Raw genomic sequence first — 13,222 nt, 5'->3', positions numbered from 1 at the left:
TCACACCAGGTCTCTCTTGGGCCTAGAGGAAGGTTGTTTCTGCTCATTAACAATAAACCCTTAAAATGACTTCTTACTTATAGACAATATAAATCATAGTCATAAGCGTACACACATTATTAGGAATTTCCAAAGACTTCCTGAATAATTTGGATAGTTCTAGATAGAGCCCTGCTAACTATTCTTTTGCTATTGATAAAGTTTTAAGTCCATGGTACTTCTGTCTCAGTGGTCTGTGTGTGTGTCCTCATTCCCTATATAGAATGTTTCTTTTCTGTTCATGCCCCCTACATCTGGTATTTCAGACAGATTTCAGAAAGGGTCCCAGCAGGAGAACAGGGGCACTCTCAGGGTGATTAGAGATAATGTAATGAAAGAGATATTTATAAGTATAGGCAGGTGCCAGGGATTGAGCTGCATTTCCTAAGAAAAAGATGGCGTCCCAACCCCTTGCACTACTCAGGGTTCTCTAGAGGACGGAATCAACAGGATATATATCTATCTATCTATAGATAGATAGATAGATAGATTATAGATATAGATGTAGATATACATATATGTGTGTGTTTGTGTGTATTTAGTTATATATAACATAATATATATAATCAGACATATATATGATTATAAAAAGGGGATTTTTTTAGATTGGCTTATGAAATCAGAAACTAGATCATCCCACCCACAATGGCTGTCTGCAGTCTGGAGAACTGGAGGAACCAGTAGCTGCTTAGTCCAAGAAGCTGGAGACTTGGACAAAGAGGGAAAAACAATGCAGCCTCATTCCAGGACCAAAGGCTTAGAAACTCCCTGGAAGGTCACCAGCCAAAGTCCCCTTTGAAAGAGTGAAGGAGCTGGAGTCCAATGTCCTCGGGTGATCACAGCAGCCATGGAAGCACGTGCTCAGGAAGAATCGACCTTGTATCTGCTGCTGCTTCCTTACTCTCCCACCTTTGTTCCATCCAGGTCCCCAACCTATTGGACTGTGATATCCACATTTGGGATGGGTCTCCCCTTCAGTTTGCCTTCCACAAGTCAATCATTCCTAGAAACACCCTCATTGACACACCCAGAAACCTTTAATCTTAGGCATCTCTTAGTCCAACCAAGTTGACAATGACTGGACTGAACATGACTCCTTACATCATACTTAACCTCCAAAGAAACAATAACAATGTCATAATTCCTAACATGATATAACTATTCCTTCATACAACTGAAAATACCCTTCTTCCTTCCCCAGAATATGAGGAAAAAGTATTTTTTGAGTGATGCTTGCTCTTCTGATAACCCACAATTTAAATACTATAATGTAGAGTTAATATCATTTTAAATACTGACACTAAGGGCCAGGCACAGTGGTGCATGCCTGTAATTCCAGTGACTGGGAAGGCTGAAGCAGCAGAATTGCAAATTCAAAGCCAACCTCAACAGCTTAGCGAGGCCCTAAGCAACTTAATGAGACCCTGTCTCAAAATAAAAATAAAAAGGGCTGGGGATGTGGCTCAGTGGTTAAGTGCCCCTGAGTTCAATCCCCAGTGCCAAAAACATTAAAATTTAAAAAAAATTACTGACAGTAAGTAAATCAATATTACATTACATTGGCAATTATCAAGAATACAAGTGGGGGCTAAGGATATAGCTCAGTTGGTAGAGTGCTTGCCTAGCATGTGCAAGGCCCTGGGTTCCATCCCCATCGCACCAAAAAAAAAAAAAAAAAAAAAAAAAAAAAAAAAAAAAACAGGAGAAGAATACAGGTAACAAAAAATGTTGGCAAGGATGTGGGGGAAAGGGCACACTCATACATTGCTGGTGGGACTACAAATTGATGCAACCCCTCTGGAAAGCAGTATGGAGATTCCTCAGAAAACTTGGAATGGAACAAGCATTTGACTCAGTTATCCCACTCCTCAGTATATACCCAAAGGACTTAAAATCAGCATACTATAGTGACATGTCCACATCAATGTTTATAGCAGCTCAATTCACAATAGCTAAGCTATGGAACCAACCTAGGTGCCCTTCAACAGATGAATGCATAAAGAAAATGTGGTGTATATATACACTGTAGTTAAGCTATTGCCAAAGAATTCCAGAGATTTCCAGCAAAAGAGAAGAGGCAAGGAAAGGTTCCTCGCCAAGTTTCAGAGGAAGCATGACCCTGTCAGCTGACTTCAGACTTTGAGCTTCCAGAACTGTGAGACAAAAATCTATGTTGTTTCAAATCACCCAGTTTGTGGTTCCTTCAGACAGCTGTGGGAAACTAATACACAGAATTATGGGAAAGCAATAAAAGATGGTGAAACACCCAGGGTCTGGCAATAGCTCCTACCCTCCTAGGCCTGAAGCATGGTGGGAGCAGCCTTTATTGAAATGTGCAGCTGTAAGAAAGGAGCTGTAGTCTCCAGCAGAGGAAGGCAGTCTCTGCCAACGCAAGCCTGGTAGGAAGGAACTTAGGGTAATAACACCCACCTCACTCTCCTCCTTCCTTTTAGACTCCTGCTGGTGCCTCCTATTGACCAGGAACCAAGGGAACCAAGTAGATGCACTCCATTAAGGTCAGCCTCCTGGAATAGTAGGAAACTGTGGATCTGGAAGGATAATAGACTCAGTCTCAATTGAAAAGTCACTTCCCTGCCCTCCTGACCAGAACCTGGCTTCTATAATATGCTATCATGATCCTCCCACTTATGTAGAACACTTACCACAGCAGCAATGGAAAAATTGATTATGTAAATATTTAAGTGATGATTGGTTCTTATGTTCCAACATAAGCACTATGTCTGTCATTTGTTGATAAATCTCCAGGGTCTGATGCATAGTACAAATGTAAGAAGGCCTAGATTTATAGGTTGATCACAGAGCTAGGTGATTTGATATAAAAGATCAAGTATTAAACCTTGATCTTTTATATCAAATAAGAGAGGTAAACCTGAGAGGTAAACCTTGGCAATTCTCAAAGAACTACAGAGAGTAAGCTCCTTGATGTCCTTCAGGTGCGTAATGATGACACAATATGTAGTGCCAAGTAATGTGGTCACCTTGAGGACTTGCTTACAGTCCTCCAGAAATTGTGGGTAGGATGGTTACTTGGACGAAGAGAAGTGCAAAAGAGGTGTATGGGAAGAGCAACTACCAGGGCTCAGGTAAACCTGAGCTGCCCCTACCTAATTTCCCTCACAGTCTTCCCTGGTCACACTAGCGAAGTTGAGAAGATTTGAGCATAGGAAAAAAGGTCCTGGGCCCATCCCCACACAAACCACAAACTGCATGACACCTTTGCCCTTGCTTTTTTGTTTACCAAATGACCCTCTTCCATGCTTTGGCTGTACTTCGTAGTTCCCATTATTAATTCATGTGTTTGATTTTGAAATTTCAAAGATTATTGGTTTTGAATTTCGAAAGTATAGGTCCAAAGAATTCAAACACTTCCTCTTTTCAAAGTTCATATAAATTTAGGCTGTCATAAACCAGGATGTAGTGGTGGTTTCTATGTTTTGTTTTGTTTGCTTTTTATAATATTTTGTTTTGTGGAATTCAGCTTAGGTACCCTTCAGGAAAGAAAAAAAAAGATAGATGAACCCAATAAAGATCAGAAAACTGGTTCAAATTTGGAGGCAGTGTTTCATTGGATTGCTCTTTTACACATGGGTGAATCACCCTTATCCAACTTTGCCTAGAGGGAGTTTGCAGGGAACACAACGATCATTACAGCATCCTCAGAGTCTTTGTGCATGTAGTATTGATCTCCCCCTTTGATGGTTCCTTTGATTACAGCTGTAAATGTCAATAATTCTTCTTCTTGATATTAACTGTTAACATCACCACAGAGTATACACCATGTATATCTAATTTGGAAATGGAGCAATGATATCAAATTGAACTTCTAGGGCAGGAAGCAGAAACCTTGCTATCAATCAAACAAGCTCCCTTCATAGGGCCTTATTTATGGGACCACATTGTCCATCTCAAAGTAGCATTGTCATCTTTTCAACAGGAAGCAGGTCTGTGAGCCTCCTGTGGCTGGCAAGACTCCTCCAGGGAACGGGACAGCTGGGAACAGGAGCTGGCACAGAAGGTGTTGACTGACAGGAGGAACCAGTTGAGGGCAGTTGGGAGGCAGAGGGGTCCCTGTGTGAAGCCATGCAGAATATCTGCTTCCTCATCCATCTCACCCTCTCCTAGGCAGGTAAGGCAGAACCCAAGGTCTCAACAAAGCAAGACTCAGCAGGACATGGCCCTGACCAACAATGCCCCTGATCTCAGTCCCCACTGAGCCTCTCTCTGTGCCTCCTCTCAAGAGTCACAGTAGACACTGTATTGGCATCTCTACTTTTCTCCCAGGCCACACATAGGAAAGGAGGTCACATGTCCCTTATTCCTGATGCTTGTCAGAGGAGGTGGCTTACTGGAATCCACTGGAGTCTCTGGCAGTACTCACAGATTCACTGCCTTTTCTTCTCCTTCTTAGGAGCCTGCCTGGAATGGCAACTACAGGGTCTTTGAGCTGGTGTGGTGAGGGCTAGAGAAATTCTATGGGTTTATGTCAAGTCTGCAGAATTGATAACTTCACCACCCTCCTATACCCACACTGTGAAGCAAAATGTTTGAGTGTGTCTCTTCCATTGTCACCCACTTATCGCTTATACAAAGGCAACAAATCAGCTCAAGATCTGATATCCACAGTTCTCTGCATTCAAAAATGAGCAAATGGACCCCGAAAACACTGTGGTGGATTAAGGTGCAGGAGCCACTGTGCAAAGAATAGAAATTAATTTCTAACCAGCCTTCCCTGCTTTAGGCAGGGTCTTAACACACTGCAGTGTCTCAGACAGTACGTGCTGCCTCATAAATTTTCTATGCTGACAAGGTGAACAAACTCCAGAGTCAAGGCTCCTTTCCTACTCTTCAGCTGTACACATTTCCCTCCAATATTAATTGAAATGATAGGACTGGACAGCTTTAATTTTTTTTGTCAGGGTACTTCATTTGTTCTTCGAGCAAACCACTGTCTCTCATATCTGCTTAATGATGCTCCACAGCGTTTATCGCCCTTTGACATGCTATATATTTTACTTGTTTATTTTTGGTCCAGTTCTCCACTGGAATACAAGATCCCTGATAGCAGGAATTTTTGTCTGTTTTATTCATTATTTTAACTCCAATGGTTAGAACAAGTCTGGCACATATTAAGCACTCAATAAATACATGTTAAGCAAATGGGTACATCAAAGATTTAATGAGTGAAGGCCGTGCAGGGCACACTGTGCTGGTGTAGGACACAGCTGCACAGGACTGCTGCTGACTCCGCCCACTGAGATGTTTCTCTCTCAGCCTCATCTGTCCACTTACATGATGCTATTGACTGCAACGGAACTTTCTGACAGGTTGATAATAGAGCACTCTAGAACCTCAACTTACTGTTGGTGAGCAGATGTTAATGCTTCTAAGTTCTTTGGACATCCTACTGTGGCGTTGGTAAAATAGGGAGAATGGCAGCCTTTATCTCTTTTCTCTACTTTTTCTCACCTTTGAGACCCAAGATCCCAGGCCCTGAGTCTTGAGTTGACAGGAAAAAAAAAAAAAAAAACTGAACACTTCTACTTTATTTCCCAAAGGAATTTTTCAGACTTTCTCACCAAAGAAACCTGCAAGAGCCTGCTATTTTCATAACCAAAAACCACAATAACACATTTTCCCAAATGGAAGAGCAATTCCTGACTCCTACCACCCCTGCTATCACCTGATTTGGGTGTTCTTCAAGGACACAGAACCCACTCGTGTCTTTTTATTTATTTATTTATTTATTTTAGCTATTTATACATACACAAACAAATATATTTATGAATTTAGCAGCACACAGTAGGGTGCATCAGATGCTGAAGGCATTCTCTGAAGGCATGTTCAAGGGCTCCGGAGGTTGCCGTCAGCCAGCATGCCACACTCAATAGTGAAAAGACCTGGTGATGGGACAAAGGAAGTCAAGCCAAATGCAATTGCTTATATTAATTTAAATAAGGTCAAACTCCCAAACTCTGTATTTAAATAAGAAATCTAACAGTCATAAGTTTTCTTTTTACCTGCAGGCATAGAGTAGACTAAGGAAGTTTAAATTATCCTCTTCTGGCTTAAGGACAAAACCTCATGAGTATTTATAACTTTCAGGAAAAGAAATGTCAGTATAAATATATTACTAAGGCAACAAATTATTAAGAAGGAAAATCAATTCCAAGTATAGATTTTAGAGATTAAAGTTGCTTTCATAGAATGTAACAACATTTATTTATTCATTCAATAGCTATTTATTAACTACCTACTATGTGCCAGGTACTTTTTTAGAAACACTGGAGATATGGCTCTGGGAAGTTCATGAAGCTCATATTTTGATGGAAATAAAATTAAATAAGTAAATATGTCATAAATATGTTAGATAAATAAAACAGAGAACGAGAGAGAAAAAGAGAGAATATTAGAGAGGGTGTTGACAAGGGGCTGGGGAGATAACAATTTTCCATCAGGTTGTCAAGAAAGGATATAATGAGAAGGTGACATTTCAGCAAAGCCCTGGGTATAGACAGGGTTCCTAATATTTGAAATCTAGGTATATGCTAACTCCTCTGTTAGAAATAACATTTTAATGTTCAGTTTTAAGACACATAATAATAACAATAGCTTTTTCCGTTAGGTTGGGAAAAAGGAACTGTTTTTCCTACTTATCTTGCTGAAGGGTCTTGCACAGTAGCTCAGACCTTCATTTTTCAAGCCCAGGTGATGGAATTCCACTAACGAGCACAAAGCATGCGGAGGGATAGGTAGGAGGGGGCGACATGGAAGCAGACCAAAAAAGATCAAAACTTAATGAAAAGGACGAAGGCAGAATTAAATTATTGACAAGTGAAAAATGAGATCTGTCATGTTGATCCCTTTGCCTTGACTCTCTCCCTACTGGTGTGACCACATCTATGGACTGATTCTCCAGAAAAGGAAAGTGTGCAAAGTGGAGGACACCTCTCTCTCCCTGGTCCCAAGCTGCCTCTGCTCTAGACACGATCTGCAGCTTCAGCTACACTTGCAGATCAAAGTGATTCCCAAAACTGTCCCAATAGATTCTGAATCTAAAATAAAACACATCTCACCCCAGTGAGGTTCTAGGTTTTCCTCCTCTCCAGGAAGTCATTCCAGAGAAATCTGAAGAGTAGTGTGACTGTGTGCAAACCCACACACCAAGCTTTAGGAGGTCAGCCCCCAGGGCTTCTGGAGCCACAAGATTGGGTCAGGTTCCAGCCTCACTTGCAACCTGACAAAGTATTACTCTGAGGCATTGAGAAGAGAAGCCAGCCTCCGCAGGGACGATGCCAAGGACCTGCAGCCTCATGTGTGCTGTCTTAGCTGTCACATGGAAGGCTCCTCCTACGCTGAGACCTCAGCCATGCTTACTTTGCACCTGTGCTATAATTATGAGTTATTGGTAAAAGATTAACTGCCCTGGTCTTCTAAAGAAAGTGTGGAAGGGTTTCATGCACCAAGTTCATAAATAAGGAACAAGGAACCACAAAGGAGCTAGGGTAACTGTCTCTATCAGCAAAAATCAGAGAGGTGGCTCAGCAAAAATCAGACCCTCTTCAGTAGGAAGAAGCGGCTTAAAATCTTTGAGTTCACAGCTAGCCCATTTCTCAGCATCAGTCATCATTTCTCTTTCCATACGAGGGGTATCTGCTTCCATATGCAGAGAGTGGTAGAACAGTGAAAAACTTTAAACTCTGCCTGCTTTCAACCTTTTCAAGTGAAGACATAGAACACGAAGAATGGAGAAATGAAGTGACTTTCCCAGTATCACACAACCTGTTAGTGGCAAAACCATAAGAACTCTGATCCAGAATTCTTTTCACCATACCCTGACACCTGGTTGCCCTGGGAAAGCACTCTATTACTCGTGCACTTCCAGTCCTCATCCCTGCAACTGTCCCCTCCAGTCGCCTAGAAAATCTTTCTCCTCCCAACCAAGCTGAATCCCCAACTAGAGCCTTCAAGGCTTAGAGAACAAGAAGTTTTCTCTCTGTTGTGGGAGTACAAGGCCCTTGAAGAACTCCGGAGAGCTTGCCTACAGTTCAGTCTGTGATCTCTGTCTCTTTCTAAAAAAAATTCCTTGAAGTCTCAAACCCTGCTCTGGGTTTTTTGCATTCCTATGGATACCTAGCATCATACTGAGCACATAGCAGGTGCTCAGTACATGTTGCTGGGTGAAAGAAGAAAGACTGGTCTCCCTCTCTCTCATCTCAACCTGTACAACCCTGCTCATTAGGGGTCCTGCTCCTCACAGCAGGGTCTCCAGCCTGCTCTTCTGAGGAATGGATGGATCAATGGCCATAGCCTGCCTTGCAGTTTTTCTCTCCCTTCCATTCAGAGACAATATCGTCCCTCCTTTCTTTTTCAACATAAGGGAAAGTCAACAATAAGACAACACTGTAAAGAAAAAGAAAGCCAATGAGGTGCTATAAGATTATAAAAATGACAGTGCGATATAATCACCACTGATGAGCCTCTTCCACAGGATCAGACCTGGTCCACTTCTGAGTTGCCCTGAGTGAGTCACAAAGAAATTAGACAAGGATAATCACTGTGTGTGAGGTTATTACAAAATGGAAAAGGAAACCTTAGACTACAACTCGTGTTCAAAATCCAGTTCTGCCCTTTAAGAATTCTGTCACCTCCCTAGGCTCATTTGTAAGGTGAAGAAGCCAGACTAGATACAGCCTTAGGTCCTAGATGAGTCATCGCCATTTCATATTAGTTGGGGAAAGGAAATCTTTCTGAAGTTTCTGCAAAAAGAATTTTAAAATAAAAATCCCCTTGAAAAAGAAAATCATTAGCAACTGCAAGAAGTTACTAGTAATGATCATGATTGATGGCCTACAGTCTCAGAGTACTTTTTTTATATGCAAGTCACTGTTCAAAGTCGTTAACATGTTCTAATCTCTTTAATCCTCACAAGGACCCATTGCTATTTTACAAATAAAGAAACCAAAGCATAAGGAGGTAAAGGTATCGTCCAAGGTCACATGACTGTTAAGGACACCAGCACAAGGCAGCCTGCTTCCAGGGATACTGTGTCACACAACCCGAGAGTTTCCTTTTCTGAATTATATAAAAAACAGATTGCCCTCCCAGAGTCCTCTCTGGCTTCTGTAGACTATTGAAGGAAGCTGTGCATCCCCATGATGCTGGCCTTGCACTTGGCATCTGAGAAGACCAGCAGCCTCCGTGTATGTCTGTGGCACTTTCCCACCCTCAGACCTCAGCACCTGCTGTACAACTAGGCAGATCCTCCTTGCACTGTCTCTCTATGGCAAGAAGAAGTGCTCATTGTGAGGTGATGTGAGATTCTTACTCAGTCTCTGATTCTTATCAATGCCTCCTCTTGCCTCAAGGTCCATTCAGTCTTTGGGGGGACCATAGAAATATTGGAACTCCCTGAGAGTCACCTTCAAAATCCTGGGTTTAACTTCAGACTGTTCTATATGAACTGATACCAACAAACTTCTGAAATGTAAATGTGTTTCCAAACTTAGTCTTTTGAGAGATATTGAGCATTATCCGTGTTCCATAGAGGGAGACTTGTTATCACCAGTAACAAGTTTGACAGTCAGTTATATTTACAAGCCAACAGACTGAAACAGGAGGACTGAGCTGAATTTTATTCTGATTTGCCACAGGGAACCTAGAAAAACTAAAAGGGATTGGAATTTCCCTGGTAGCCAGACCAAAAGGAGAATTTGCCTGTGCAATCTGTGATCTTTCCCTAACTGGCTCTCCCCCTCCCAGTCTACACCTCCACCCTGATCATACCTGAACTACGTTCTAATCCTTGTATGAATGCTTCTTTTCCATTTTATTCTTTGAATCGTCTTGGTCTTTTCCCTTCCAACTTACTGAATCCAGAGCTGACTGGGGCAAAGAGTGAGGAGAAAAGTGATGGGTGGGTGCCCAATGGGACAAATCTTGAGTGAGCCTTCCAGAAGTCCTATGGGTCAGGAGGATTATTCTGGATGATTACTGGGTATTCTGAAACCTAACCCTCATCTGCCTTTAAGGTGGGACTGGCTGCCCATTAGGGCTGCTTTTCTTAACCCTTGACTTTGGGGACACTGGGGAAATAACAAAGGTCAAAACTTGTGATTCATGCCAAGGTGAGAAAAAGATAGGAGTAGGATATTCCTGGAGTTCCAGAAGCTACCTCTGATAATCCCTCATGTTTGCAGATCCATGACAACTTTCTTGTTGTTTTAACAAGAAGTCACAATTTAAATATGTTTTCCTCTCTTAAATAAGTGGCAGTAGAATACAGATAGGCAAAGCCATATACAAAAAAAAAAAAAAAAAAAAAGGCCTAATCATTAAAAACAATCATTAAAAACAATCTACAAATTGTCCCTAACTTTGGCAAGATTCTTTCACCTATCTTAACCTGAATGATTTTTTAAAATTTTGACTATCAACTACATGCAAGTTTATATATGTGAGTTCATTTAGGAGTGAGAAGAATAAAAAATATGAGAATAACAACTTCTTGCTTAGTAGTTCTGGGATCTTAAAGAAGGTTGCTTGACTTCTCTAAGCCTCTACTCTACCCTTCATCTGTAAAATAGGGGTAATAATTTCAGAATCATTACAAGGATTAAATTAAATATTGCTGGTGAGCACCTGGCACACCTGGTGACTGGCACACTAGAGGTATTCAGTAATACTAATACTCCATTTCTCCCAACAATTAATGGTCTGAAGTGGAATGATTTTCAGTCAGAAAAAACTGAAAGATGCATAATGGAAGGGTCATACCAAAAACCACTAGCATTTTTCCAAAACAAGAAATCCAAATGTATACTTATCATAAAAATACCTCATTACGCTGGGTGTGGCAGCACACACCTGTAATCCCAGTGGCTTGGGAGACTTAGGTAGGAGGATTGCGAGTTCAAAGTCAGCCTCAGCAACTTATCAAGACCCTGTTTCTAAATAAAATATAATGAGGGCTGGGGATGTTGCTCAGTGGTTAAATGACCCTGGGTTCAAGCCCCGGTATCAAAAAATAAAAATAAAAAATAAAAAACTCCTTCAGGAATGTTCTTCCCACACAACTTCCCTGAATTCTGTGCTGCTAATGATAGTAAAACCTCCAAAGTCAAGACCATCACTGTGAGGTCTATCACCTCAGTAAGACACTGTGCCCTCGTTGCCCTTAGACTTTATGGGATCAAAGTATCTCCACTTCACCAGAAGTAACAGGGAGAATGGTTTTTTCATACCAATTTTTTTTTCAACTGACTGGGTTCAGATGTCTGGGACAAGAACTGGATAAGGGGATCTCAATTTTCAGAAAGCTTGATTTTATCGAGCTGCAAGGATGTTCTTAGGATATATCTTAGGATACATTTTAATTAAGGGATATATTTAATTTAGGAATAGAAAGATTCTTTCCCATCCTTAAAATGGAAACTATAGTTAATTACTAACCTGTGAAGAGTGACACTTGTCCATTCTCATGTTGCCTATGCTGTCTGCACAGGGTAGTTTTTAGTATAGTATGTGGCCAAGAAAGCCAAGTTCCCCTAAATGCATACCAGAGAGAAATACCCTCATTTCAGTCCTCTAGCTTCTTCCATTAAAGAATTATAGGGACCTGGTAGAGGGAAACCAGGGGAAAAGCCAGGTAATCAGAGCTGCTCTCTTGCCAGAAATACATGTTCTGATGGAAGGCATCAGGAGGCACATCTGTGCCAAACCCCATGCTGGAAAGCAGCTCTCTGAGATCTGAGGAAACTTCCACCTGCTGAGGAGGGCTAGCTGCCTGTAGGAAAAGAAAATTGTGAGTCAGAACATTTACTCCTAACTTTTTGTGCGACTTTGGACAAGTTGGTTAACCTCTTTGAGCCTCAGAGTCTCATCTGTACAATAAAAAGTTGTATTAGATTAACTCCAAATTTCCTTTAGCACCAAGAAGCTATACAGGTCTCTGCCCAGAAAGAAAGAGGAGCATTTAGCCATGGGACAAAGGGGATCAAATTTGACAGACTCCCAAGACTTGGGAAGCACAGATCCCTGCCCTACCAATGCCTTTATGTGACCTGATAAGGATAAAATCAAAAAAGGAACTAAATGAAATATACTCATGATTAATCAAAGGGGATTGAAAGTCATTGCTAACCTCACAGCTACCTTGCATCGCCTCCAGCTCATCTCCCTTGGGACACTCCTCCTCTTCTTTAATGCCTCCTCATGATTCTCAAAAACTGTGATCACTCAAGGTTGAAGCTTTTAATCTCCCATGTATAAAAGGATATGCAAATAGAGTTCAGTTTCCTGTTGAGTCTCTGCCAAGGTCTTAGCCTGGCAGTTCTGGGAAAGGAGCCAAAGACCTCATATTTCTTGGCTGTTAACATTCTCCCATCTGTGCTCAAGTCAGCAGCCTGGGCTTCAGGCTGCGGCTTGTCTTTAGTCTTACAGTTTCCCAAGTTTTCTAAAGGAACCTTTAGAATGTTCCTGCAAGAAAGTAAGATACAGCTGGCTCCCAGTAACCAGGGAGAGCATTCTCTGGCTATATTTAGGGGCAGTAAGAAAAAGACTGAGAAGTGTACATTCCTATACTGTGGTCTCAGAATCCAATCATATAAACTATTTGAGGTACTACTATTAATTAGTGTTAGGCAGAGCTTGCAATAAACCATCTCTATTTCCAGTATGGGGTTTTTATACCTACACAGGCAAAGTCAAGGCCCTTAGGTGCAGTAACAACCCTGTACAGCATTCAAAAACAAAAGCCCTGAGAACACAGACTATCTCAGAGTGTCTCTGAGCCAGAGGACCTGCTAAACCACAGAATCAGGGACCAGACTAATTGGCCCCTGTGTCTCCCTTATTAAACTTACAGAATAGCAGTTGTCAATTTTACTTGACAAGAGGTATCCAGACCCAAGTGTACCGAAATGTTGCTACCAATAATCTGATGGAAAATTGTATTTTTCAAGCTATGTTAAGTCTGACCATTTATTAGGCATGGAATTTTCACTTTTTCTGCAAGTGTCATGACTTATTTGTATTTCCCAGTATTTCCCTTCTGAAGCTAACTCCCACCAGGGCTTGTCTGTACATTCTCATTTCTATTACAAGGTTAATATACAAGTTAAACTTTTGAATTTCTTCAGAAACCTCTGTGGAGAGATTTCCTCTT

At 41.3% G+C, this 13,222-nt stretch overlaps 1 protein-coding gene, 1 long non-coding RNA gene and 1 gene segment (V, D, J or C); 2 read left to right on the top strand and 1 right to left on the bottom strand.

The window, feature by feature from the left end:
• LOC306654819 (T cell receptor alpha chain MC.7.G5-like) overlaps positions 1-13,222 on the top strand; it is a 517,362-nt gene that overhangs the window by 392,417 nt on the left and 111,723 nt on the right.
• The window catches only part of LOC306654810 (immunoglobulin lambda-1 light chain-like), a 63,286-nt gene that overhangs the window by 18,273 nt on the left and 31,791 nt on the right, over positions 1-13,222 (top strand). The window lies entirely within an intron of this gene.
• On the bottom strand, positions 5,260-12,609 carry LOC306654822. The gene is made up of 3 exons (XR_013762062.1): positions 11,509-12,609; positions 8,527-8,577; positions 5,260-5,957 (listed from the first exon to the last, which is right to left on the bottom strand). It is a non-coding gene; the product is annotated as an uncharacterized lncRNA (long non-coding RNA).

The sequence above is a fragment of the Sciurus vulgaris genome, assembly GCF_902686455.1.
Source record: "Sciurus vulgaris genome assembly, chromosome: 2".
In the NCBI taxonomy this organism is placed as follows: Eukaryota; Metazoa; Chordata; class Mammalia; order Rodentia; family Sciuridae; genus Sciurus; species Sciurus vulgaris.
The sequence above is the reverse complement of the archived record's forward strand: the minus strand, read 5'-3'. Positions and strand labels throughout refer to the sequence as shown.